At 39.8% G+C, this 25,846-nt stretch overlaps 1 protein-coding gene and 1 long non-coding RNA gene across 10 annotated transcripts in view; one reads left to right on the forward strand and one right to left on the reverse strand.

Annotated features, from left to right (window-relative positions):
* The window catches only part of LRRC4C (leucine rich repeat containing 4C), a 614,900-nt gene that overhangs the window by 541,549 nt on the left and 47,505 nt on the right, over positions 1 to 25,846 (forward strand). The gene's annotated exons all lie outside the window — the stretch shown is intronic.
* LOC310689147 lies at positions 309 to 25,013 on the reverse strand. 4 transcript variants are annotated; one of them, XR_014517362.1, is made up of 6 exons: positions 24,860 to 25,013; positions 19,652 to 19,723; positions 17,502 to 17,646; positions 12,557 to 12,603; positions 1,834 to 1,953; positions 309 to 1,261 (listed from the first exon to the last, which is right to left on the reverse strand). It is a non-coding gene; the product is annotated as an uncharacterized lncRNA (long non-coding RNA). The 4 variants fall into 4 exon arrangements; XR_014517361.1 differs by lacking the exon at positions 12,557 to 12,603; XR_014517363.1 differs by lacking the exons at positions 309 to 1,261; positions 1,834 to 1,953 and adding an exon at positions 7,640 to 8,020 and having other exon boundaries at positions 24,860 to 25,010.

Consider the following 25,846-nt stretch of genomic DNA (forward strand, 5'->3'; position numbering starts at 1 on the left):
GGCTAAAGGTGTTCTTGCAATTTGCCTCAAAAAGATTTGTGCTGCAATTTACTATGGTAGTGGTGCAAGGATCATTTGCAGTTGATTGCTCTTGTGTATTAGCCCTTTCCATTCATTGAAATAGCATCATAGCCAATACATAAAGCTTTTTAGCCCATTGCCTTCTCCCCAGACTTGGGTGGCCCCACCATCCCAGAGCAGTTGTAATTCACAGAAATATGGCCACTACTTCACTGATGGAGCAAGAATTCAACCACTGTGCATCTCCTGGACACCACTGATGTGCCTGGAGACCCTGGCACACACATTGCCCTGAGAACTGATCTTTCATTACATAGCATCTGCTGGCCCTTCTCTTTGACCTTGAATTTTGAGCTTGATTCTGATGGAACTACCACAGAGTTTAGCAAGTTGCCCTGAAATGCCAGGGGTTCCTTCTCCAACACCAAGGCACACTAGGTTGTTCAAAACTATTGATAAGGGTGACTCCAACCCTTTGGCTTCAACCTTTTGGGTTGGTACATAATTTAGATGCATACTGTAACAATAAGGATGAAGGCATGCAAAAATTTATTGTATCTCCTCTGATTTTACTTGAGCATATAAAGTATTTCCTGTCACCTATAAGATCATTTTAAGCCATTTTAGGAATTGTCAGTACCCTTTCAACACATGACATGGACAAGTGGCTTGATTTTCAGATCAAAGTTAAAATCTGCTGTAAATTCAATAAGAAACAAATTAGAGCATGTTGTTTAAGCCTTGAAAGTTTGATGCATAGTGCACTGAGAAAACCAGTATAATGACTGCAGTTACATTTTACTGTGTATGTCTATACCACACACATGTAGCAAGCAAAGGGAACATCTTTTTTCTTCTGTCATCTCCCTAAAAACACATTGGAGTCCTCTGCAGTGTTTTGTGCTTCATCCTGTGGCATGAAGGAATAAGGATATATTCTTTGTGATGTTTGAAGAGGACAGCATGGGGAGGTACGCTCATATATTTGAAGTGTGCCAAAGCTTTCCTCTTTCCTCCTCCTCACAGCATCAGTTCTGATCCAACAGTGATGTGACTCCTCCTCAGTCGTTCTCTTGGTATTTAGCTGCTGAGATCAAGATTTGGGCTATAGATGCAAAGAACTGAAATGTTCATTGTAGTTTGTATGAAAGAAGAAGTTGAATTGTACTGACTCTCTTTCTTCAGGCAGAGTCAGGTGATGAAGATCCATGTTTGCATCTTCTTTAAAGAAGTGAGTTCCCTGTTTGGGTTGGGGGGAAGGCAGCCTTTATTCACATATATAGATAGAAACATTTAGAATGAGCCAATTGAGTGGTTGGTCATTAAATATACAGTGGTACCTCAGGTTATATATGCTTCAGGTTACATCCGCTTCAGGTTACAGACTCCACTAACCCAGAAATAGTACCTCAGGTTAAGAAATTTGCTTCAGGATGAGAACAGAAATCATGCTCCGGTGGCGTGGCGGCAGCAGGAGGCCCCATTAGCTAAAGTGGTGCTTCAAGTTAAGAACAGTTTCAGGTTAAGAACGGACCTCCAGAATGAATTAAGTAGTTAACCTGAGGTACCACTGTATGTCAGGTTCAGAAGGGGCAGAAGTCCAGATGACATTATCACAGACTGCAGTAGACACTGGCTGATTTAGGGCAATGGATGCAAGTTAAATTTTGGGATGCTATTAGAAGGTTCACACAGAATTCATACAGAAATAAATTATAATCTATTTCCTTATTTCAGAGGTAGCTTTTAACAGGTGTGGGAATTTCATGTCAGAGGAAAAGGCTTATTTTTATTTTTGCTTTCAATAGTCACCTTTGTCTAGTAGCATCCATTTGGCTCCAACCTACATGTTGGCAGGAATCTGAATAGTCCTTCCACAGGTGTTTCTCTTCCTTTTCAGTTGATAATCTACTCTTTATTCTTCACTCATTTCTGAATGGAGAAAAAAAAATAACAATAATTGAGCTATTTCAGAGTGTCACTATCTTCATTATGGATGTTAGATCATTTTCCTCAATATTTTCAGTAACAGGGCTGAGGACTTATTTCAATGAAACAGGTTTCTAGACCACACAGAGTGCATAACTGTCAAGCGTCCCTTATTTGGCGGGACAGTCCCTTATCCCATTGCCATGTCCCGCTGCTGTCCCTTATTGATGAGGCTTTGTTTGGCTGCTGGCTGGGCTTTCTGCCTTTGGCTCGGAGGGGCTCAGAAGTTGAACATACCTGTGCCCGGAAAAATCCCTTATTTTGGCTGCTGATCCCTTATTTGCAAGGCTACTGGTCCCTTATTTTCAAATCTGTAAGTTGACAGGTATGCACAGAGTGGGGCAGAGAGGAGGAAGGATTTTTATTTGAAAATCATACTTAAAATCATGGAACGGCTCTGAATTTTGCCTGTGAACACATTTGAACAAAAGTACAGCATTTTAGGTTATGTTTGAAAATATGACATAAACCCTACCAAAAATGTTTTATTTTGCTTCTGTTAGCTGTTGTTCAGTCATCACTCCATCTGTCTTCTATACCTCTTCTAAAACTTTTATCTTCTTTCTCTATTCCACACATAATTCTATAAATTACTATCATATCATCTCTTACTTGCCTTTTTTCTAAATTAAAAGTCCCAAATGCCACAACCTTTATTCAAAGGGGAGCCCCTGTATCCCCTTGATCATTTTGGTTGTCCTTTGCTCCATAAACCAAAATTTTAAGGGGAGAATAGCTTCTCATCTGGCCAGTGCAAGGGGCTTTGCTAATAGCACTTTCAGATTCATTCACACAGTTTATAAGTACTCCCAAGCTTAGAAGAAAAGCAGCCAACTGGAATATGGCCGTAAACTGTTAATGAATTTATGAAAGGTGTGCCTGTTTACCTCATTAGAGAGGTGTGAATTCTCCTTTCTTTCAGGGGCATTTTTCAAGTTCCCATCTTCTGCAAAAATCTTCAGGAAAAACAACACCCTCCCCCTTTTGAACCAGCCCTGTAGAAGCCATAGCCGCTGAAATGACTAAAGCACGACTTTTTTCTTTCGCTGGGATTTTTGTACAATTGGGTTGGCAGCCCTGTATATCTTTAATGGTCATGCTACCTAGAGCTGCCGTTGTTGCTATTAGCAGCAGGTATTCTGCTCTCATACCAGTTACCGGTTTTATTCTTTTGTTTTTCACCTCAGATGGTGCCTTTCTTTTGGCTGTTTAATGGCAACTTTGCTACAGAACTCTATGGGGCAACCTATCCCCGAACACTTCTTTAGCCCTGTGCAGAGACATCTAAGAGCTTTTCTCCCTGAGTTCCCAGCAGGAGTTTCCTACTTGCTTTGTATGTTCCAGCTAACACAAATGTACTTAGGTCCTGACTCCATTGCTAGGAGCCAGTCTAATGAGCTGTCACATGGAGACACTAATGGCAAGGCAGACTGATGTCCTTTGCCTGTTTGCATGATCCCACCTTTACAGTCCACATAATGTTGCAGGTTTTAGACTCTAGTATATTTGTTATATTTTAAAGTATATTATATATGTTGTTTGCATGTAAAGGTACCGTTGCATGTGCTATCAGATCCATTGTGACGTAGCTTCATGACCACAACTTAATGAGCTCAAGGCTGCCATTTTTCAAATGCTCATGAGATCTGAATAGGTTTTGTTACTTCCAAGCTGTGCATACACTGGTTTTTCTTCTCCTCTAATTGCCCTTTATTCATGTTACATTTAACAAGTCGCTATGTGCTCAGACTGCTTCAGTCTGTGATTTGGGTTCCACTCTGCTATGTTTTCCCTATTCACTCATATGGCAAGTTTTCGGTGGGAAGGGAGAAACTATAACTTTTTTACCATTTGGAAAATCTGCAGGAAAAGCTTTGCCATGCTTCTTGGTAACACTGGAAGCCTGTGGTAAGGTGTGTTTGTGTCATATGTGTTTTGGGTGTGTATCCATCCATGTCACATCAGATGTACACTTCCTCAAACTGGCACAAAACAGATGTGGGAAGAAATGTGACATGAATGACCTTCCATTTCACCACAAACTTCCAATGCTAATTAATGGCAATAAATGAACTCGTGCTATATTTGAGTGCAGCTTCTGGCTGTGTAGAATATGCTCAATATTATTAACATTATCATTTATTAAATGTGTATACCACCCTTCTGTTCTGCCCCTGAAGTATAGATTTAGACACTTCACTTTAATAGATGCAAACATCTCTTGTGGGATTCAAGTGTGTTTGGCATAAAATAGTTAAAATATTTTGGAATAAGGGTGGTTGGCTATGAAAACAATCAGGACATGTGGATATTGTGATATTACATAATGCATCTTCATTAAGCATGACACATTGAAAACTGACTGAATTTCAGAAAGGCTTCTAGAATTTTCAGATCAGGATGTGGATTTGACAGATCTACATGAATGAGTAGAATTCTGAACCACTCTCAACTGACCATTTCATCTGCTAACTGTCTCAAAAGAGTTGTGCTCCTTTCCCATTATATAGGTAAAGCTCATGTAGTGGAATCATAAGTATTGTTGTAGGAAACCAGAAATATAATAAACACCCATTTTATATACCATGATAGCAGATATTCCAATATACTAGGGGTATGCAGTGACCACCAGATTCAACTTCTGTCTGTATTTGTAGTGTTTGGAAACAAAATGACCTGTTTCAGGGCTGCTGTGTGTCATTCCAATTCAATTTGTTATTCAGGTCCTAAATTGATGAGTTAAACCCAAAAAAGAGAACAGTGGTATGTGCCTCCTCATTTCTTACTACAGCTGGTTAGCCATCTCATAGCGGTTAGCCAACTGTGGAATGAGTCATGCAACCATTTTTTTGAAGTGATGGAGGCATCACAAAGTGACTCTCAACCTCAATATAAAATAGCCTTGTAAAAAGGATATTCCACATGACCAAATCACTACTTGTCACCCTCTGATAAGTTGCTGAACACATTTCAGAACTTAAAATCCAAATCCTTTTTGTGTTTAAACAATCAGGTTGCCTACTCCAGGGCTACTGAAAAGCTGCACTTTGGGCATCTGTTGGATTTTCATATCAGGCAATCTAGGCAGCCAAAGGCGTAGAAGTGGAATGCTCATATATCCAGGAATTGGGCAACAGTTTCCTCTCTTTGTGCCAAATCACCGATATGTGAAAAATAAGCCCTGAGGTCCAATTTAGAATCCTTTTCTGTTCAGCCTGCAGTGGGAACTCTGGAAGAAAGCTCATTTGAGATGAGTCATTTGACATCCAAATGGGAATTCTGCAAGACAGATGAATTTTCCTTGAAAATTTCACACCATCCCTGGTTCCATGTCACATTTAGTGCTCAGGTTTCTGATTGCAGATGAGTCTTGTTTAAATCTTACACTGCTCCTTATGCTACACGACAACATCAGCACTGTGGTTTCAACATATAATTGTCTATGCTGAATAGATGTTTTAATGGTGAAACTAAAATCTGATATTATCACGATCATATTGTGATCATGGTGTTTGCTTTTATTAGTCTGGTTTAGCATTTTCTTTCACTATTGTTACGAATTTTGAAGTCTTTTCATTTCTTTCATTTTGGTGAAGCAGCACCCTCTCTGCATCTGTTGAATTGTGAAGAATGTGGATACGTTAACTTAGAAAAGGTCTACCTTTTCTAACATTATGACAAGCATTTGTAAATGCTTCAAATTCCCAAATGCCAGCACTTTTCAGATCTACTGAAATTCAAACTTTTAGGCTTCTGCACTACCAAGAATTTGGAAATTCTCTTGTCAAACAGATCAATCTCCTATTTCTGCCTTTCCTTTAAATTCATTTCATGTGTTGCATGAATAGGCTAGTCTTTCCAATGATCAAGACGTATGGCAGTTGTAGTCCGAAACATCTAGAGGCAACAGTTTAGGGAAATCTGGAATAAAGTGTTTACACGTGTGTTTCCTGAGCTCTGTACTAGTAATAGGAATCCTCCATTTAAAGTAACAGCTCTACCAAGATTCGTGCAGTTTTTATGTGGTCAAAAATGAGTTTCATATATGCAAATAAACAGCTTTTCATTGATCTACATTGAGACCAAGGTGACCATAGTGGCTAGGAGGGTGTATTTCCAGCTCCAGCACTTCACCAGCTAAAGCTTTTCCTGCATAGGGATCCATACTTTGGCAACTTCCATATTAGACTGTTGCAATACTTTTTAGGTGGGGATTGCCTTTGAATATCATTCAGAACCTGCAAATAGTACAGAATGCTAGTCACAAAGTTTTAAGGACGTAGTTGAATGGAAAATAAGCTATGATCTTCAAAAGACAATCTACCAGTGGTTGTAACTTTGTAAACCATATTAATATTTATGACATTTTTATGTCACTTTCCAGCACTTGCAAAAAAAAAAAAAAATTGCAAATCAAAATATAATGCAGGTTATCAAGTGATAAGTAGAATTGTCAAGTAGATAACCTAGCATGTGGGCATTCTGCAGGTTTAATTGCATCCATTTTACTTTATAATAAATAGGCTGAATTCGGTGGATGGATCCTTCAACTCTGACTGCAGCCTGCATTGCAATCCCAAGATTATCCACTCTCTCATCTATCACTGTGCCAACAGATTTAACATTTGCTTGGTTACACTGATTCCATTATACCAATATTAGTGGCTTTCCACTAATCACTGTTCTTGATCAAGTATTTTCTTTCTCATTACTGTTTTATTTTTATAGTGATTCTTACATATTTGAATATGGACTTAATTTTTGCCCGACAACTCAGTCATTAAGATATTGTCCATTCAATAATACTGGCTCCAGGAGCAACTACATTGCATAAGTAAAAGTCATTATGGTATCTGTGTTTTCTGTTTCAAAAGCACTGTGCATTTCTTTAGGGGTGGCTATTTTTATGCCTTCAGAGCTGTATATATAACTGGTTTTGGCTACTCTATATGAAACTGTTTGCCCTATTGTTATACAACATTTGGAGAAGACATAAACTGCGTGTGAACATTTTATTGACAGGAAGATGTGCTAAGTTATGCACTGCAGAACTATGTGTCTGAAGGCCACCTAAGGCATATTTGTACTTCCTGCTGTTGCTTTGTGTCAGAAAGGACTGCTTGGCATATTTTGGAAAAAACGAGTTCTTGTTTCCCTACCATGTGAACCTATGGAAAACACTTTGCTGTATGGAAGGTGGCCATGTGACTAAGCATAAACATTTTAATTTTTGTTGGATTGTGACCCCAATTGATGCAAACCCTTGGCTAACTTTGTAAAGGAGGCTCAAACCATACTGAAAAAGGGCTGAAAGTGCCTCTTTTACCTCTCTAAATCAGTCTTTGAAAGACATTAGAACTCATTCTCAGGAATATTGAGTCTCAATCTTAATTATTTGAAAATGACTTTAAAGTGTTCATTCGAAAGGTGCTGTACCTAATAATAATAACCTCCTGCAATTTTATGAGCTGCATATCTTGGAGGCCTCTTTTCCTCCCACATATGCACATTTATTCATTTTAGGCCATATTTTACTTATTTCATGTTTTAGTTTTACCACTAAATAACGATTCAGTATTGTGTATACATATATCAAAGAAGATTTATAAGATACATTATTCATGTTCCACACGAAGCACTTGAGTCTTTAATTATAAAATAAGCCTTTTGAAAAACATAGCCTATTTGCCCTTCAGCTATGTCTACCGTGTGGAGGCATACAGGGAAAGCAGCAACATTCGAAAGTAGGTTGTAAAAACACTTCAGTAGCTGGGGAACCTAGATGTATACTGTGGGTCACATGGTGTTTGTTTCTACAATTTTAAATCATTCAGAATTGGCATCCCCATTTGTACTTTTCTAAGGGCATGTTTGCAGAGCACCAGCCATGTCTTCTTGGAAGTGTCGATGTGATTACAGCTTTGCCTCTTGTACCGCCACAGCCAGTTTGGTATAAAAGGTGTGCCTTGCATCTTAGCTGTCTGAAGGATGAAGGCAAAGGGAGTCAATTCTGGGAAGAAAGAACACATAGCAAAATATGGATTGTAGCTATGGCAACAACTTTAAAGTTATTCGACACGGAAAAGTAAAAATGTACTGATGTGCACATAAGAAGAGCCTTGTTGGAATGGTTTGAAGGACTGTCTAGTCCAGCATTCTGTTCTCACAGTAGCCAACCAAATCCCTATGGGAGTCTGCAGGCAGGATGTGAATGCAACAGTACTCTATTCCCAGTAAATGGTAGACAGTGACACAGTGCTGCTGACAAAACAAGAACAACAGTTCTAAACTTCAAAGACTGACAATTATCCAAAACCCTGACAGGACTAATACTATACAGAAAACAGTCCTTGATTTTGTATTCCCCAAAGAGGTTTCTGTTTTCCTGCCTTGTTTGCAGGGCACTATTATAATTTCCATGTGTTGGGCTTACCTTATTGTTTCAAGGTGGCCAAGGGCCCAATTTCATTCATTAAAACAGTTCTCTATTAAGTATTTATCATTCTGCAGTCTCTCCAACTACCTGTGCTTCCTGGTCTAAAAAAGACCCATAGGAAGAGGATGCCTTCCCCTTTGATGAAGAAAGGTGAGGAGGGTGGTTATCAAGTGCTTGAAACTGGCGCACTCCCTGATTTTGTTTGGAAGAAAAGTCATTTAAAAAAACTCAGTCTCCTTAGCTTTCTGACATTATAAGAAAGTCTATCAGAAGACAACTAGAATTTTCCAGAAGTGGAGACACTTAGGAAAGCATAGACCACCAGAGAGGAGAATTGTAGAATGAAAAGGAGACACTTAAACATCACACACAAAAATCCCAGCCACTTCAAAAGTATTCCTTCAGAATTTCTGTGAAATGTTCTAGACCCATTGATAATTTGCAAATACAATTCATTTTCTCTTTAAATGGTGGTTTTAAAAATCAGATTTTATTGACACAGCACTAGTAATGAGATTGCCAATACTGTGCTTAAGAGCTGGACTACGCAAGGAACAGAATAAGTGTAAAATCCGCATATGAAAAAGAGGACCGCACCACTTCGAACCATAGGTGCTCTTCTGCCGACTGTACTGAAATTGCCCAGCAGACCAGAGTGGAAGCTTCTGACTCCAGGTCCGACTACAAGACTCCACCTACTAGTGACCCACTGACTGAATGGTTCAAAAACTAGGCTTTTGGCAGGCAATCCCACCCTGCAATGTAACCAATCGGAGTGGCCCCACACATCCTGGCTGCCCGGGTGATTGTGACTGACCTTTGAGAGGCCACAATCACCACCCAGCCAGTATGGGATTAGAGGCCAATTTGCCATGAAAAGTGAGGAACCTCACTGCAAGAGAGGAGAGAGAGAGAGAGAGAGAGAGAGAGAGAGAGAGAGAGAGAGAAGGAATACATTCAAACCCATGGTCCATATTAAGAAGCTCTTTTGATATTATAAATGAGAAAGAAAACAGGTAGATTACATAAAAATAAAGTAAAATGGCTTATTCTCTAATTAAACTGAAGAGGAATCTCAAAGAGGATTCCCCGTTCAAGTGTGGCCATGTGGTGCTTAGGTCCCCTTCTAGCATGGGTGCCAGGGCTAAGGGGCTCTGGGTGCCATAGCTCCCTCAAAATTTTAAAGGAGGGGCCAGGTACACACAAGGTGCAGCACAGCTACATGTGCATGGCGTGGGGTATGCATGTGCTACATCATCATGCCCCCCGGTATACACACTATGTCACCATGCCCCGCTATGTGTTCAAGTGACATGAGCATGCTGGCGGCATGACGCCGCAGCACACACATGCTGGGGGACGTGATGACATAGTGCGCATCTCCCCCAGTGTGTGCGTACGACCTGGTGATGGTGCGCGGCCCTGGGTCACACTTCAAAGGCAGTGTTTTGACAATCGTAACACATTCTGTACAACAGCACATCATATCCAACATGTACACAGAGGGAAATGGCCTGCTGTTACCTTTCAACCACCCAGAAAGTAAAAGAGTCTTCCAAACTATTTCTGGAAAAACAGAGCCATGAGGAGAGAATTACTGCTCAGCACACAGAGGATGTTTGAAATACGACAGCTAGGTTGCTATTTAATGAGGAGGCTAGGACGTTGCATCAGGTAATTGTGAAAAGGGGCATTTTGTTCTACACAACAGTATCTTCCATGCTTTCTCCTTATCAAATTATATGGAGGGCTTAGTATGACAAACACACAAGAAATGGGTTAATTGTGTCAAGCATGCTGAGATCACAAAGAACACTAAACAAAAGAATTGCTTAAAAAAAAGTTGGGATTTTGCTTTAATGGCAAAGTGGACATACTATATGAGAAAAATAAAAGACAGCAACAAGATACCTTTATGTTAAGTTGGGAACCATTTTTTGGACATTGCATAAAAGCATATTGTTTTTCCAATCAAAAGGTGGCCTTGGAATATTTTAAGATTTTATATGGTACAGATGCTTTAGAATAAATAGCATAAATAATAGACTTTATTTATACTTTTGATTTTTGTATGTCTGTGGTTTTTGTGTCTTTCTCCCTTGTATTCTGGTATTGTCAAAATAATATTTGAGAAAACGAAACAACAGGTGGAAACAAACCAGAATCAATAAGCAGTAACTAGAACATCTGCAATATATATACACACACAAAACAGCAGAGGAGCAATGAGAAAGACAAAGTGATGGTGGATAAATGAAAACGACTTGTTTATCTTTAGGACAAGGACAAGCACCATGCTTACTAGAAAGTGGTTTCAGACATAGTTATGTGAAGGTAAAAACAAGAAAGAGACTTGCCGCTTCATAACGACTAACAGATTAATTGTTGCATTACAGTATATGCCACAATAAATCTGTTAAAGTGCTACCAGACTCTTTGCTATTTCTGGTGCAACACACGCAATTATCCACCCTGAATTATGCACTCGAGTGTTCTGAAAGCAGCTTCAAACATTGTGCATCAGTCTGAAGCTTCCCACAGAGCACAGGCAGCAAGCATGGAACACACACCCTGCAATATATGAAAGGTCACAAACTTCCACTATTCAGGACAGGAGAAACTGCATATGGTTGGCTGCAAGAGAGAAATAAAACAAAGCAACTTTGGAAGGAAAAAGAAAGTAGAGGTCTGAGAAAAGGTGGGTGGAATCTTGATGGAAATGGAGTGGAAGTCAGGGAATTCCTAGCAAGTGTCCTCCTGTGCTTTTAAACAGGTCCATTAAAGGATGAAATTGTACCACCAATGTACCAAAACCTGTTCTCTATTCCATCACAAAAGAGGTTTCTGTTTTTCTTTGTCATTTGTGGGGCACTTTAGGATTTATTTTTTATTTTTTTAAAAAAAGAATTTCTTTAACATTTTGATGGGTGTGGGATTCAACTTAGTTTACCTCAGTGTGTTTGTGGGCTTTTCTTATTCTTCCCATAAAACACCCCCCCCCCATAAAACACTTCTTCATAATTTGAAAAACCCTGCAGGATTTCTTCTATATGTATTTTTTGTTTAAATATTGTTATTTTTTAAAAATCCCTCTCTTCAACCAAAAAGGCTCCCATAGCATAGCATTTTACACATCACTACAAAAAAGCAGACATTACTTCACGACACCTTCCCATGTGCTTTAATTGAAGTGAAGGAAGCCAGAGAGGGTGGCTACCGAAGATCCGAGATCGACACACTCATCAATTTTGTTTTAAAGGAAAGTATTTCTTTTCACCATTTTTTTAAAAAAATATAAATAAATAAAAAGACAAAGCCTTTCTGCAGTGAATTCTTTAAAAGAGTTTAAGAAGAAGAAGAAGAAGAAGAATTTTAAAAAAAGAGTGCTAGTAAAAATACGAGTCAAGATAGTCAAGGGGAGATGGCAGAGCCAAAGGCAAAAGGTACCAGCCATTTGCCCATGGAGTTTGGAAGTGAAAGGAAAAGGTGGTGTAGAATAGAAGATACCAAGAGACAGCTAAGCAGGAGAAAAGTTAAGCAAGCTTGAAAGTGGAAGCTAAATAGCCTGTGTTTCTCCAGTCTCTGCAATGCAGGAGATCTGTCTCTGCACTAAAACAGGTAAGTTGCAGCAACACAAAAGAATAGGCCTGAATAGTTCCACACAACACTTTCCAGGATATATGAGAACGCCTCTCCCTCACTGTTTTTTTCTATGCTTGCACATGCATAGATATGACTCTTTGAAACAAGGAAAAAATTATTCTTTAACAAAGGGTTGCAAAGACTAAAAATGGCAAGAGCATCATTAGCAGCATTGTTGGGCTACTCGGAACACATCATATTAAGGAGTAAAACTTGTATATCTTTTATTAAAAAATCTGCATAAATAATTAAACATGGCTTCTGGTATAAGTTGGCCTAAATAAAGGATTTGAATGTGTTTCACCACTTACTAATCAAGCTGAGTCTTCATTCCCCTTGATGAATACAATCTCATGCACCCAGCTAAATGATACACTGTGCTTATGTAGCCATGTTTTGATTAGGCACAGATGCATTTAATTAGCAGTTTGTTTGATCAATTAGAAAATGAACCCTAAAGTCACCTACTTGCGTAGATCTGCTTTGAACAAGAATTTTAATCTTAGTGATGACTCCTAAAGAAATGAAGGGGAAAGAATATAATTAAACCATTAGCACATGGGGGGAAAGCCTTTGCTAGGTGCGAAGCAAGGAAAGCAAAAAAGCTTTAAATGCTAAACATATAGATTTCCAAACAAAGCAGAGAGTCAAGTGGCTCATGGGGTGCGCAATGGGATATGAAGCTCTAAACTGAACCCCCATCATTAGTTCTTTGAATATTCTCTCAATCAGTAATGACCGACTGTGAAATTTTCACAAGTGCTGGGAATTGATTTTCTCTCCTCCTACTGAAATCAATGGTGAAATTCCCATCGACTTCACCACTGGAGCAGAGTTAGATCAATATTTGAGTGCTCTTGAAAATACCATCTGACGTAAACATCATTATTATGTGGCTACAGAATTTATGGTGTTGCATCTCCACTTTTCATAGGTATTTGAAATTATAAAGAAGTTCCAGATTACAGCAAATTGTTGTGATATTTATGTATGTAGGACTTTACATAGTACCAGTATGACAGGTGCCAGTCCTAAGATGCACACAATATAAAATAGACTCACTGAAACGAGATGTAGGAGAGACTTGGAGGCATGGGTAGACAGGAGAAGAATGAGTGATTACTTAATTTCCAAATACTTTAACTTAGTTACAATAGCAACTAAGAGACCCCCTATTCTCATCACAGAGCTACAATTTCCAGAATGGTTTAACACTCAAATCTGCTTCCCAGGCAATTCTGGAGATTGTAGCTCTCTCAGGGTAATACAATCATGTCGACAACTCTCAACACCCTTAAGAAGTACAGTTCCCATAATTCTTTAGGGGAAGCCATGACTGTTTACAGTGATACAATACTGCTTTAAATATATAGTACACATGGCGCCTTAGTTTGTACCAGAATTCACCATGATCAAGTTCCTTAAGTATCCTTAGTCACTTATTGGAATTCTCACCTCAGGGAGGCTCAGCTGGTACTACTAACTTCATTAATATATTTTCAGCACTAGGCGAAAAACATTTTACTCAAGTTCCCATACCTATTAACATCTGAGGATATATATATATATATATATATATATATATATATATATGCAGGTTTTGGTGTCTTCGGGTGTCTTCCCGTGTAAGAGTTGGGGTGTCTAGGCGACGTTTCGACGAGGTCTCACTCGTCATCTTCAGGCTGGTGCTTTCGGCTTCTTGTTACTGGAACAGAGCAGGATCTCAGTGTTTGAGTTCCTATAAATACTGTTGAGGGGGTGTGGTGTATAGCCTCCAACGTTCTGGGCAGAGAGGAAGTTCCCAGGTTAGTGTGCCTTTTCTTCTTTTGTTCCTTAATTACTTGAGGGATATCTTGAGTGATTTCTTGAGTGATATTCTGAGTACCACTTAGGTGGGTCATTAAGTGTGGATTAGTTGCTAAAGCTTTAGCAACTAATCCACACTTAATGACCCACCTAAGTGGTACTCAGAATATCACTCAAGAAATCACTCAAGATATCCCTCAAGTAATTAAGGAACAAAAGAAGAAAAGGCACACTAACCTGGGAACTTCCTCTCTGCCCAGAACGTTGGAGGCTATACACCACACCCCCTCAACAGTATTTATAGGAACTCAAACACTGAGATCCTGCTCTGTTCCAGTAACAAGAAGCCGAAAGCACCAGCCTGAAGATGACGAGTGAGACCTCGTCGAAACGTCGCCTAGACACCCCAACTCTTACACGGGAAGACACCCGAAGACACCAAAACCTGCATTCCTGTACCCGTGAAAATCTACGAAAGCAAATATATATATATATATATATATATATATATATATATATATATATATATATATATTACCCCATAATTTTGTAATTGTTTGTATAGAGTTGTATTACTATTCTGCCATTTTAGCATTCAAGACAATGTGTAGTGAATTATTGTATTAAATGACAAAATATTTATCCTATAGTATACAGGATTTAACTATAGAAGGAATCCCCCCCCCCCTGTAGTGCCTTTCATGAGTTAAGTCCTCTTATTTTCTTCTTCTTCTTTCCTCTGTAATTTGGGCTCGGGTGTGATTATCAATTTATAACAGTAAAACCAAAGTGTGGCAAGATTAAATCAGCTGTGCAGATCCACACAAGTATTTTGTTGCAAAGCTGAGAATGAACCAGCTGGGCCCCGACAGAAAACCATTAAAAAATCATTCCTACCTGGACACTATTTTCTGAGGTGATGCTCACTTTTTCTTTGATAGCATTTAAGACCAGCATAGCTCCTCTTTCTCAACAAACTTTCTGCAACCCTGAAACCTTGATGCTACTGAGTTTTTTGTTGGGCTTTTTTTTTCCCTCAAGGAGGACAAATGTAATATTCCATACTGTTTGCCTGCACTGTTGGAGCATTTTATTAAACTGGTGTTTTTATTTTCCCTGAACGTCAAACTGGCAGCCTCTAAAATTCCCTACTCACAGGCTGTCTGCAAAAAGTGCCCTTTACTGTCGATGAAGGTGTGTCTAGAATAAGCACTTTTTCACCCTCTGTTGGGAATGGTTTCCTGCTGCCAAGTTGAGAGAGCAGATGTACTTGGATCACAGATAAAAATGTGGACAGAAGAGGAAATTCTATTTTAATGGAGGAATGTACTGTAGTTAAAGTAAAGAATATTATGTATTTATTGATTTAGTTTATATCCGCTGTTCATCCTGAAGGAGCCCAGGGTAGAAAATGCAACAACAACAACAACAACAACAACAACAACAATTCAAAACATTCTAGAAATAGTTTGAAACATTCTTTCAGGGTTACCAAGAACAGCATCTTTCGGCCATCAAATGTCTGGTTAAACAGGAATGTTCTTACCTTCTCCTGAAAGTCAATAATGAGGGAATTCCACAAACAGGGAAGCACCTTTGAAAAGGTCCTGTTATGGGTCAGTTATTGGTAGGGGCACCAAAAAGGTCTCGCCTGATTATTTTAGGGTTCAAGATGGTTGATACAGAGGAAGGTCCTAATTTGATGTATTTGTGTCATAAGCCATTGGGTGTTTTATATGGTAATACTACCACCTTGAATTAGGCCTAGTAGCTCACTGGCAGCCAGCACAGTGCTTTAAAGACCAGCAAAACAAGGTCCCATTGGGCTGCCCCACTTGCTAGCCTAGCATCCACATTTCTAGCGGCAGTCTTCAAGGGCAGCCCCCCATATAGCAAATTGCAGTAGTCCAGGACTGTTATGGAAGGGTTATTTTACTAATAGGTTTGAATGATATTGTAAATGGCTCCAGGGCTGAGGCTGGTAAGCACCCATAAAATGCATGTGCTCAGCCTTTGGGTCCTTTTCAGAAGATAACAGAGTTGTTCTGCCTAAGTTTCTGTAATTGCAGATAGTATTAATTTTCTGGCCAGGCCTAGTATAAAAACTTTCTGTCCATGCTCCAGGTTCTGAAGTGTTGTAAACCAAGATTTTGGCACAGCTACTCATGACCCCAGCCTTGTAGACCACTACTATTAATTAGAAAGACAGAGTACATTGTATTGCAGCGCCCTTTACCTTTAAGCTAGAGCATTAATATTGGCTACAATCCAGTGCACTCCAATCGCACTGAGCACAATAGAACTTATTTATAAGCAGACATGTATAGGATATTAAGATTTCACTGTTAGGCGAGCTCAAGTCCCCCGAAGCCTGTCATCATCTATTCTGGGACAAAATTACTAGACTGATTTCAGAGCCTGGTCTCCTAGGCCATCAATGCAGATGCTGCAAAATGCCCAGATATGAACCAAATATATTTGTCCATGAACCAAATATATTTGGAAGGGTTTTTATAAGTAGAAATGTTTATCTATGGGAGAGATATTGGGGACTTGGCTATAAATAGATGCCATGATTCCTACTGCATTTTGCTCTTATAAATTTGCTCTGTCATCTCAATGACAATCCAAAGATGTACCCTTAGGTCTGAGGAATTATTATGGATTTGGACTGAATGCAAAGGAGGATGCAGGATAAATCGACATGTTAAATTGTTTCTGAAAGCTGCAACCACTAAATCAAATACTAGGTTGCTAAGGGAGATATGTTTTTCTATTGTTCACTAACCTGTAGCAAGTAAATAAGATAATAAAGAGGAAAGGGAAGCCTTAGCCACAGATGGCCTAACAATTAAGTAGAGTGAGGTGGCTGCCTTGGACAGCTGATTTTGGGTGTCATGAAAGGGAACAATTTACGATTATTAAATTTTTACTGCCAGGAAGTGGTAGAGACAAGAGATTTTCTTTATCGGGTGTCAAAATAAGTTGACTGGTCTTAGTAACAGGGAATTTGATGTGGAGGGGGCATTTTCTGTTCTGTCTCAGACAGCAACTTTTACTGGGCCAGACTTCATCTTAGCAGATGTGTAACGTGATTAGAGTGGTGAATGTTTAATGCAAATAAAATATGTACATAAAAAGTAGCCTTTGCACATATCAAAACAATCCAAAAGAATTTCTTCCTTTATAGTTGGAAACTTTATTGTTAGAAATTTACAATATAGTCTTAGAAGGTTACTGGCTGTTCAACAGCATAAAAATAAAATTGCATTTCTTTGTATGACATTGTTGTAGATGGAGTGTGTTGCTATTGTTGCTTAAATGAGTCAGTGAAATTATTGTGGTGGACAGGGGTTTGAGAAGTGGCTTTTCATTGCAGGATTCTTTTTCAGTTTCTCTTTCAATTTCAGATATACAATTCAACTGATTATTTTTTCCCCTCATCTGCTAATGAAAAAAAGATCTGCACTGATCAACATTTGCCTCTTTATATCTCTTTGATGTGCAAGCACGTGGCATGTTTGCTCATCTTAGCATTTGTAGAGGCACAGTTGAGAGTTGTTGTTACTATTTTTAAGGAGGGAAAACCTGGAACCAAACTTCTTACCTGCATATAACTGTCTAGCGGTGTTTTATCTGCACATTCCATAGCCAGCCTGCAGCTGTTGATCCTGTTGGAAGTAGGTCAGAAGAGTAACCCTTTGACTCAAAAATGCCAGTCATGTTCATTCCCCAGATATGACTCATGATCCCTGGAAGCAAATTCGACAAGCAAACTGAAGTAGAAGATGTTAGAGTTACAGGATGATTTTGGGGAATGAACATTTTAACTGAATAAACACTGTGATAAATTGGGGCATCATTTGATTGCAGATTAATCATCTTAATTAATCAAAGCTAGCCATCTTGAGATGCATATGGAGTAGACAGCAGGAGAAAGAGCATATGTCCTGTGTGGGTTGCTGTAGCAAGTAAGGGTAGAACAAAAGGGGAACCAATACAAGGTTTTGTGCCTAATGATGTTCTCTTGCAGAGTGACCCCAAGTAATGCAAAGTATTCTTTTTGCCTGTGTTTTTGCTGACCATGCTCTCCCCAGCATATCAACTCCAAAAAGTCCTGGGATATGTATATTCCTAGGAACCTGAAATCTCTATGAACAAACAAGCATCCTGCAAAACTACACATTCACAGGCATGCTGACAAGTTTGATTTACGTTCTGAGGGCAAGCAGAATCTCTTGGGGAAATGATAATTCATAATTCACCCTAGCATTAAGGGCCAGATAATTATGAAATTTAAGAAGATCACTACTTTCTCCACAACCTTAGATTATTTGATAGCCCCCTTTTCAGGATATTTTCAGGATATAGTGAAAGATTGACCCCTGACTTGGAACAGCTCCAGCCAAACTCCACATAGGCGTAATGTAAAGATAAGAGTGTTATAATTCCAGTCTCAAGCTGCTTCTTATATTCTGACTCAGCTGAGGTCTTAATGACACCCTTAAAAAAGTAAAGGTAAAGGACCCCTGACCATTAAGTCGAGTCGTGAATGACTCTGGCCTTGCAGCGCTCATCTCACTTTATAAGCCGAGGGAGCCGGCGTTTGTCCGCAGACAGTTTTTCTGGGTCATGTAGCCAGCATGACTAAGCCGCTTCTGGTGAAACCAGAGCAGCACACAGAAACACCATTTATCTTCCCTCTGGAGTGGTACGTATTTATCTATTTGCACTTTGACGTGCTTTTGAACAGCTAGGTTGGCAAGAGATGGGGCTGAGCAACAGGAGCTCACCCTGTCACGGGGATTCGAACTGCCAACCTTCTGATCGGCAAGCCCAAGAGGCTCAGTGGTTTAGACCACAGCACCACCCGTGTCCCTTTAATGACACTCTTAGCCACTGTTAAACTAGGATTTGGGAGGTAGGACCCTCAGTGCAGACTGACTGAAGATCCACCTATATCCAAAGCCACCAAACATGAAATCTCTTGAAGAATTGCCATGCAATGTACACAAATCTCCACAGTCTTCTGGCACAGCTCCACTAGTCCTGCCAGGAAAATATTGAAGAATGATGAAGTGCCAGACTGCAGGCTAAGATGCTATTTCTTTACATTGATCAGGGAAGACATAAAACTGCATAATGTATATGACAACAGTGTCTCATACCGAATGCAAACGAACTGTGAAAAAGACTGTGAATTAAAAGTGGAGACACCATATGTACTTTTCTTTGTTTATTTGTTTGTTACACAAGAAAATCATTGGTAAAAACTAATTAAAAAGAAAATAGCCCAATATAGGCAGGAGACCCGGTAAGAAGATAAAAATGATTCATTCGATGTCTGGAACTTGTTAGTCCAAGTTGGCTGTTACTTAGAAGTTCTTTATCATTCAAAACACCCTCCCTCTGTCTCTGGGCCTGCTTCCTAACTTTCCTTAGGAACTTTGATTCACGAGCATCTTCCTACTCATTGAATTAAGGTACTTATAAACCAGGGTTGCCATATTTCAGAAAGTGAAAATCCGGACGCAAAAGTTGTTGAGCTTTCTTTGCAAAATCTTAAAATATTTATGTTTTTGAGCTAGTTTTAAAGGAAATTTGCCAAAATCTAGACTTCTAACATGGGTTGCCATACGTCTGGATTTTCCTGGACATTTCAGCGATTTCTCCCCAGACACTGCTTCCAACTGCCATATTCCATCTACGTCTGGGAAATTCAGGACATATGTCTGCCCTGTTATAAACTACATTTACCTTGTGCCTCCTGGTCAACTGTTAGCTGAGCTCATCTTCACTCTTTAGCCCTTGTGAGTTTTATGTTATGACCTGTTAGGACAGGGCAAAGAACAAGAAAGGGTAGAAGGAAGACAGCATGCAAAATTGCTGTTGCACACTACAATTGATTCTACAGGAAATGGAGATGCTGTGCAATTCTTCTTACAACTGATCTGAAAATGACTCATGCTCTAGGTTTCGATTCCCATAACTTCTTTTGGGGCTTTTTGGGTTGCTAATATTGTTACAGACCTGACTCTCCCAGGAAACTCAAGCCCCACTATTTTATTGACAAAATATTTGAGGGTTGGGGGTTGGGGTTCTGCTCGCTCACCCCTATTTTCCCCAAAACAGATAAGATACTGATTTTAACATGTTATTATAGGTTCATCAACATGACACCTACAAAATATCTCAATAAATATCTCTTCAAAAATCCACAGTGAATTAGAGACCGTTGGCCCACCCTCTCCTACAATGAACATGGCTCCTTAAACATGGCAACGTTTCATTGGATCTAGAAGTGGGCACACACTCTTCTGTTTTGAGTGGTGCAATGCCCATACTGTGTTATGCCACAGTCCCACATAACAACAGCAACAATGTAGTGCTATGCCATGCCCCATGACACTCAGTTTGTGACTGGAGCCTACAGCACTCTTTCTACATTCCAAATATGCCTCTTGCCCAAAATATTTGATGACTCTGGTGTATATTATATCCAGTGCTATTTTTTTTTGAAAAAGAGGTGCCAGAACTCATTATGAACACCTCCCTTGTTCTCTTAGAATGGCAATGGCGCCCACCTGAGAGGTACCAGAACTGAGTTCTGGTGAGTCCAGCTGGGGGGGAAGCCCTGATTATATCCCATATTCTGTGATTTTGGTAACATTCTGTGGCTTTGGTAATGTTAACGTTTTGTAAATAATACCCATTGCCAGCTTTTAATCTGAAAACAATTCATATTGTCTTATAGCTTGTAATATTTCCTCATAAACCATGCAAAATATCACCCAACTGCTTTTCTTTTTCTTTTTGCATATATTGGTATGTGGAAAGGGAAGCCCTTACCCCAGCAGTGCACCTTCTGGTATTTAAAACAATCTATCACAGCAGGACGCAATAGCACTTGAAATGATTAAAACAAGCACTAAAATGTCATTATAGATTAATGAAATCCTGTCATCAAGCAACACAGGCAAGGCACTTCTGTCAGACTCTAGAAGTTGCAATAAAAATGAAGAAAGTGAAGTTGAAGTTTTGGATAAGGGAAGGGAACTAGGGGAACTAAGATCAACAATGTTTCCGCTTCCCTTCCTCCTACCCCCACCCCCACCTACTAACACAGAATGTGCTGTTTTGTCTGAAAGAATATGTTGCCCAGTGTAGTGCCCCCGATGCAACATATTTATGGGATCCTGTTCTATCTGTTCTGGAGGAAGTTTCACTCATCTTAAAGGTACTCTGCTTGGGGAATACTTATGGATCCATTACTGACCCTTGCTTAGTTTCCCTGTCTGGACAGAAATAACCTGGTTTTAGTCGCCTATGCCCTGGAAATCTCTAGGTTGCCAGATTATTAACTGGGACCAGAAGATCTGAGCATTTTACACAGATTCTAGCCCAAGTGCACTGGCTGCCAATTACTTTCTGGGCTCAATTCAAAGTGCTAGTTGTGACCTCTGAAGCCACAGGACCCCAGGACCCAAAATACTGCCTTTCTGCACATGAATTGGCCTAGACACTGCAGTCATCATCAAAAGCTTCTACTTTATGCTTCTGCTGAAGCATAAAGATGGCAATAGCTCAAGAATGAAATCATAGGTTTCATGTTTTAGTTATTGGATTGTTCCTGGAAAAAAAAATATCCTCATGAGCATATGTGTGAGCATATTGCACAAGTGAATGACTTCCATTTCAAACCTGTAATCTGCAGAACCAGACAGCTTCTACTCTCTTGTTAAAAAAGCAAGCAGTTCAGTTGCATAACATATCCTTGCAGCTTCATAGAATACAGCATATAACTCACATGAGCAATCTTTTGCCTGGAAAATGTGCAATGAATAGGGATGGGAGGAGCTGTCCATTTTGGTTCCCTCAGTTTCTCATTTTTTCCTATCTTAAGTTCAGTTTTCCACATTTCTGCAGCAATTTGCACTTTTTTATATTTTTAAAAACATGAAAATCCATCAGCATTTGACAAATGTACATATTTTTGCAAGTGATTTCTCCTACTATAATGCATGTTTTATGTTATTTTCAACTAATATACTCATTTTTATGCATACTTTCCCCTAACAGATGCATTTGTGCTGACACTGGTTCATTGGGGAGCTATATCTCAAAATTCAGATATGTGTGCATTTCAAAGGATGGCGGTGTTTTGGTTCTCATGTGGTTTTGGAAAGTGTAAATTTTACGGATTCACCTTTAACTGCAAACTGCATCTAATTTCTCTCCCATTTCTAACTATGAGCAAGCCTGATGAATTCTGCCTGCTTCCCTGTTATGGCAGATAAAATGAATTTGCCACGGCACAACTGCAATTAGTGAAATGCATGTGTCTGTGTTATTTCTGGAGGGGTAATAATTCCATGTTGAACTCTGAGCTCATAAATTGCTTGTCACTGTCACATAATGACAGGAAACTTTGGCGTCCCTAATTCTGCCCACCGCAAGATCTCCCTCCTTCCTTCTTTCTCAGCTGTTCTGCCAGAACATATGAGAATTCAAACAATGATGATTGGTTTCCATTGGTACAGAGCTATCCTCTGGAACATTGAGGGATGTGATAGTTCAAGGCTGCTCCTTTTCCTCTTTTCATCATTGCCTAGTGTTGTTTTACTTTGCTCATTGCAGAGAGAAACAGATTATCCAGTGTGTGGGCTGGCAGCAGCCAGCAGGCTTTCTCATTTTTCCTGCAGTACAACCCAGTGGGGATCTCCAGCAATTTGAAACGTGTATGCATTCTGGCTGATCTGTCGTCATCGCCACCATTGCCCGCAGTGCATACCCATAAATTCCCAAGGCAGACATGCCATTACACACAATATGATTTGTACTGCAGCAGCAGCTGGTGAGATAGAGAGATCTCACAGGATGCTGCACAGGAGGAGAAATATTCCCGCACTGGATCAGTCCATTGGGCCATTAAACCTCATGCATTGCCTCTGGCAGTGGCCACTAGTGGAGGCTTCAAATGAAAACACCACAGAAAGTATTGGGCACATTGAAGAAGGTAAAAAAAGGGCAGCGCTTGCTTGAACATGCCAGTAACTGTCAGCTTCCAAATTGCCATCCATTCACACATATGAACACGTACACACATGTAGAGGACACCTGGTGTGTGTTTGAATGTTGCACTCTCAGGAATGCTGGTTTGTACTATGCTTGAAGGTGCCACTGCAGTTTAAACTTGGTATACTGATTGTACATAATAGGGCAATTTCACAGTACAGTAACATGTTCTAGAGCACCCTATCTCAACCTGTGGGTCCCCAGATGTTGTTGAACTACAACTCCCATCACCCCTAGCTAGCAAGGCCAGAGCTCAGGGATGATGGGAGTTGTAGTCCAACAACATCTGGGGACCCACAGGTTGAGAACCGCTGGTCTAGAGGATCACTCTCTGAAGTATGTTACACCACACCCATTTTACTCTATTCCTCATATTGTATGCAACACATCAGCCGTATATCACAGCCAACCAGATGATCACATGGTGGACTATAAAAGAGGAAACACATCAAGCAAAGCACTGAGAGACAATGCATGGCTAGAGAACTGTGTACAGTCTGGGTGTATTAGATTGATCGGGCTACTTCAGTGTTTCGTAGGTCAGCTTAAATTGAAGCCACCAGACAAGGGAGCTTGAACTTCACCAACAAAGACCAACTGCCTTCTTTTTACACCCTCGAGGTTATATAAAGTGTTGGGCACATTATAATTGGATGCTACTTGCTGAGCAAAGTGTTTATTTTCTTAGTAGGTGGGAGACAGTGGATTGCACCTTTTACGAGGCCTTTATGGTAATATTATTATAGATAATCGTGCAGGAGAAACCACTCAAATGCAGCAATTAATGTCCAATTTGCTTTTCAGCAGCCCAAGGCTGAACTGCTGTGGTTGTAATCCGGTTTAATGACTGCTTTAGGGGGGAAAAATGTCATCTGATAGATGTTTTGCTTTTATAATGGGCATCTTTGCAATCTTCCCAGTTGCCATCACTTAGCGCAACTAAATGAGCACATTAAAGGGAGGCAGAATGATGCACAACTATGAAAAACTGTAGCGGAGCTGAGGAGTTATTTTTAGCAAGAAGATACTGATGACTAGTGGTGAGAGCAAGAGTTGCCTTCAGGAAAGTCAGGATTTAGAATTCATTATTGCCTGTGAATTATAGACAACATCTTTAGCCCTTCAGAACTGAGAGATTATTTTCTGCATGTTGCCTTGATTTCTAAGGCTAGTAAGGGAGTATTACTTCTTTGGGACATTGGCCTACTAATCAACAGTAGTGAGCACTCTCATTAAAGTGTACTGCTTCATAGCTAATTCCTTTCCTCCACTGATTTGATATTTTTGAGCATCCTTTATGCAGACAAAGGTTTAGACCAGAGACAAGCATGCTGATGAATGAATAGCCTTTTGCCAATAGTTTATGTGAGCACAGCTCAACTATTTTAGGTGGCACAAGCTCAAGCTTGCTTATACTGATAGCTCATGTACCTGGTGGGCTACAAAACTGCAACACTACAAAGCTCCAAATAATCTGGGTTGTTCTGTGCTGGGCTGAGCAACAGTAAGGCTCAAAAAGAAGTTATTATCTGGACAGAACTATCTGAAGCAGATTATCAAGCAGCAAAGGTAAATAAAGTAGAGTGGTACTTCAGGTTACAGATGCTTCAGGTTACAGACTCCACTAACCCAGAAATAGTACCTCGGGTTAAGAACTTTGCTTCAGGATGAGAACAGAAATCACGCAGCGGCAGCAGTGGGAGTCCCCATTAGCTAAAGTGGTACCTCAGGTTAAGAACAGTTTCAGGTTAAGAACGGACCCCCAGAACGAATGAAGTACTAAACCCGAGGTACCACTGAATCCATATCTACTACTACAGTGTTCAAAAATACAGTATGTTGCTACCACAGCTAACCCACAAATTGTTACCGACTATGTTGCCATCTTACCAATGAAACAAGATGAATGCATATATCAACAGGAAACATATTGTTGCACAGGGACACTTGAAGATCCAAGAAGAATATCATTGTTCTGTTGATTGTGACTGTTGCCTAGCCAATCCAACAGTGTTGAACTCTCTGTCCATCAGCTGATGGTAGTTAGGTGACTCCACCTCTGCATTCTGCAGGGATTGGCTGCGTAACCACGTTCCCCATGGCAACTGCCAATCCAGCCAGATCTCTACCTGCCCCACACCTGTCCAGGACAGGAGGTTAAGGTAAACAGTCTCATGGGCCAAACTGGAATCTGTGCTGTGCTGGATTTGGCCTATAGGCCAGAGCTACCCCACCCCTAGCATATAGAGAAGAGTTTGCATGACTCCTATATTTATCACATAACACTAGAAAGTTAATGAAAGTGGACTAAAGAATATATTTGCCAATGTGGATTGAGTTAAATGCATGGCAATAGTTCCACAACTTGGAATATACTTATAAACAGGATTCCATGGCATATAAAGCCTCTACTTTGCTAAAGCCAAGCAGGTATAGGTCTGGTCAGTGCCTAGATAGGAGGTTGCTGGGAAGCACATGAATACTGCTTTGGGTCCAAGAGAGATTAAACAGTGACATGTAAATGTGAGAAATAAAAACTATTTCAGTAAATATGCAAGTCTATAGATCTGCTGTCTGGGTTCTTCTCATATTGCTGCTTTGGTTGTGAACAATGACCTTAGATGAAGCCTCTTTGTTAATGGAAAGTTCCAACCAGCATTCCCTCTCCCAGTTCCCATGGGAAAGCTATTTTGCTCCTACATATAACAAGCAGTAGATGTTAGCATATGTGCACAAGTGTTTGGTATTAAGGAGAAGCTCTTCTGTAATTAAGATCTTAGATAATTACATGATTACTTTATTTTGCAGCTTCAACAACACTCCCCTCAAAATATTTTAAATCAAACCTTAGTTTGTAGAAATTAATTACAGTACTTG

This window comes from Podarcis liolepis (assembly GCF_965112155.1).
Source record: "Podarcis liolepis genome assembly, chromosome: 1".
NCBI classification, from domain to species: domain Eukaryota; kingdom Metazoa; phylum Chordata; class Lepidosauria; order Squamata; family Lacertidae; genus Podarcis; species Podarcis liolepis.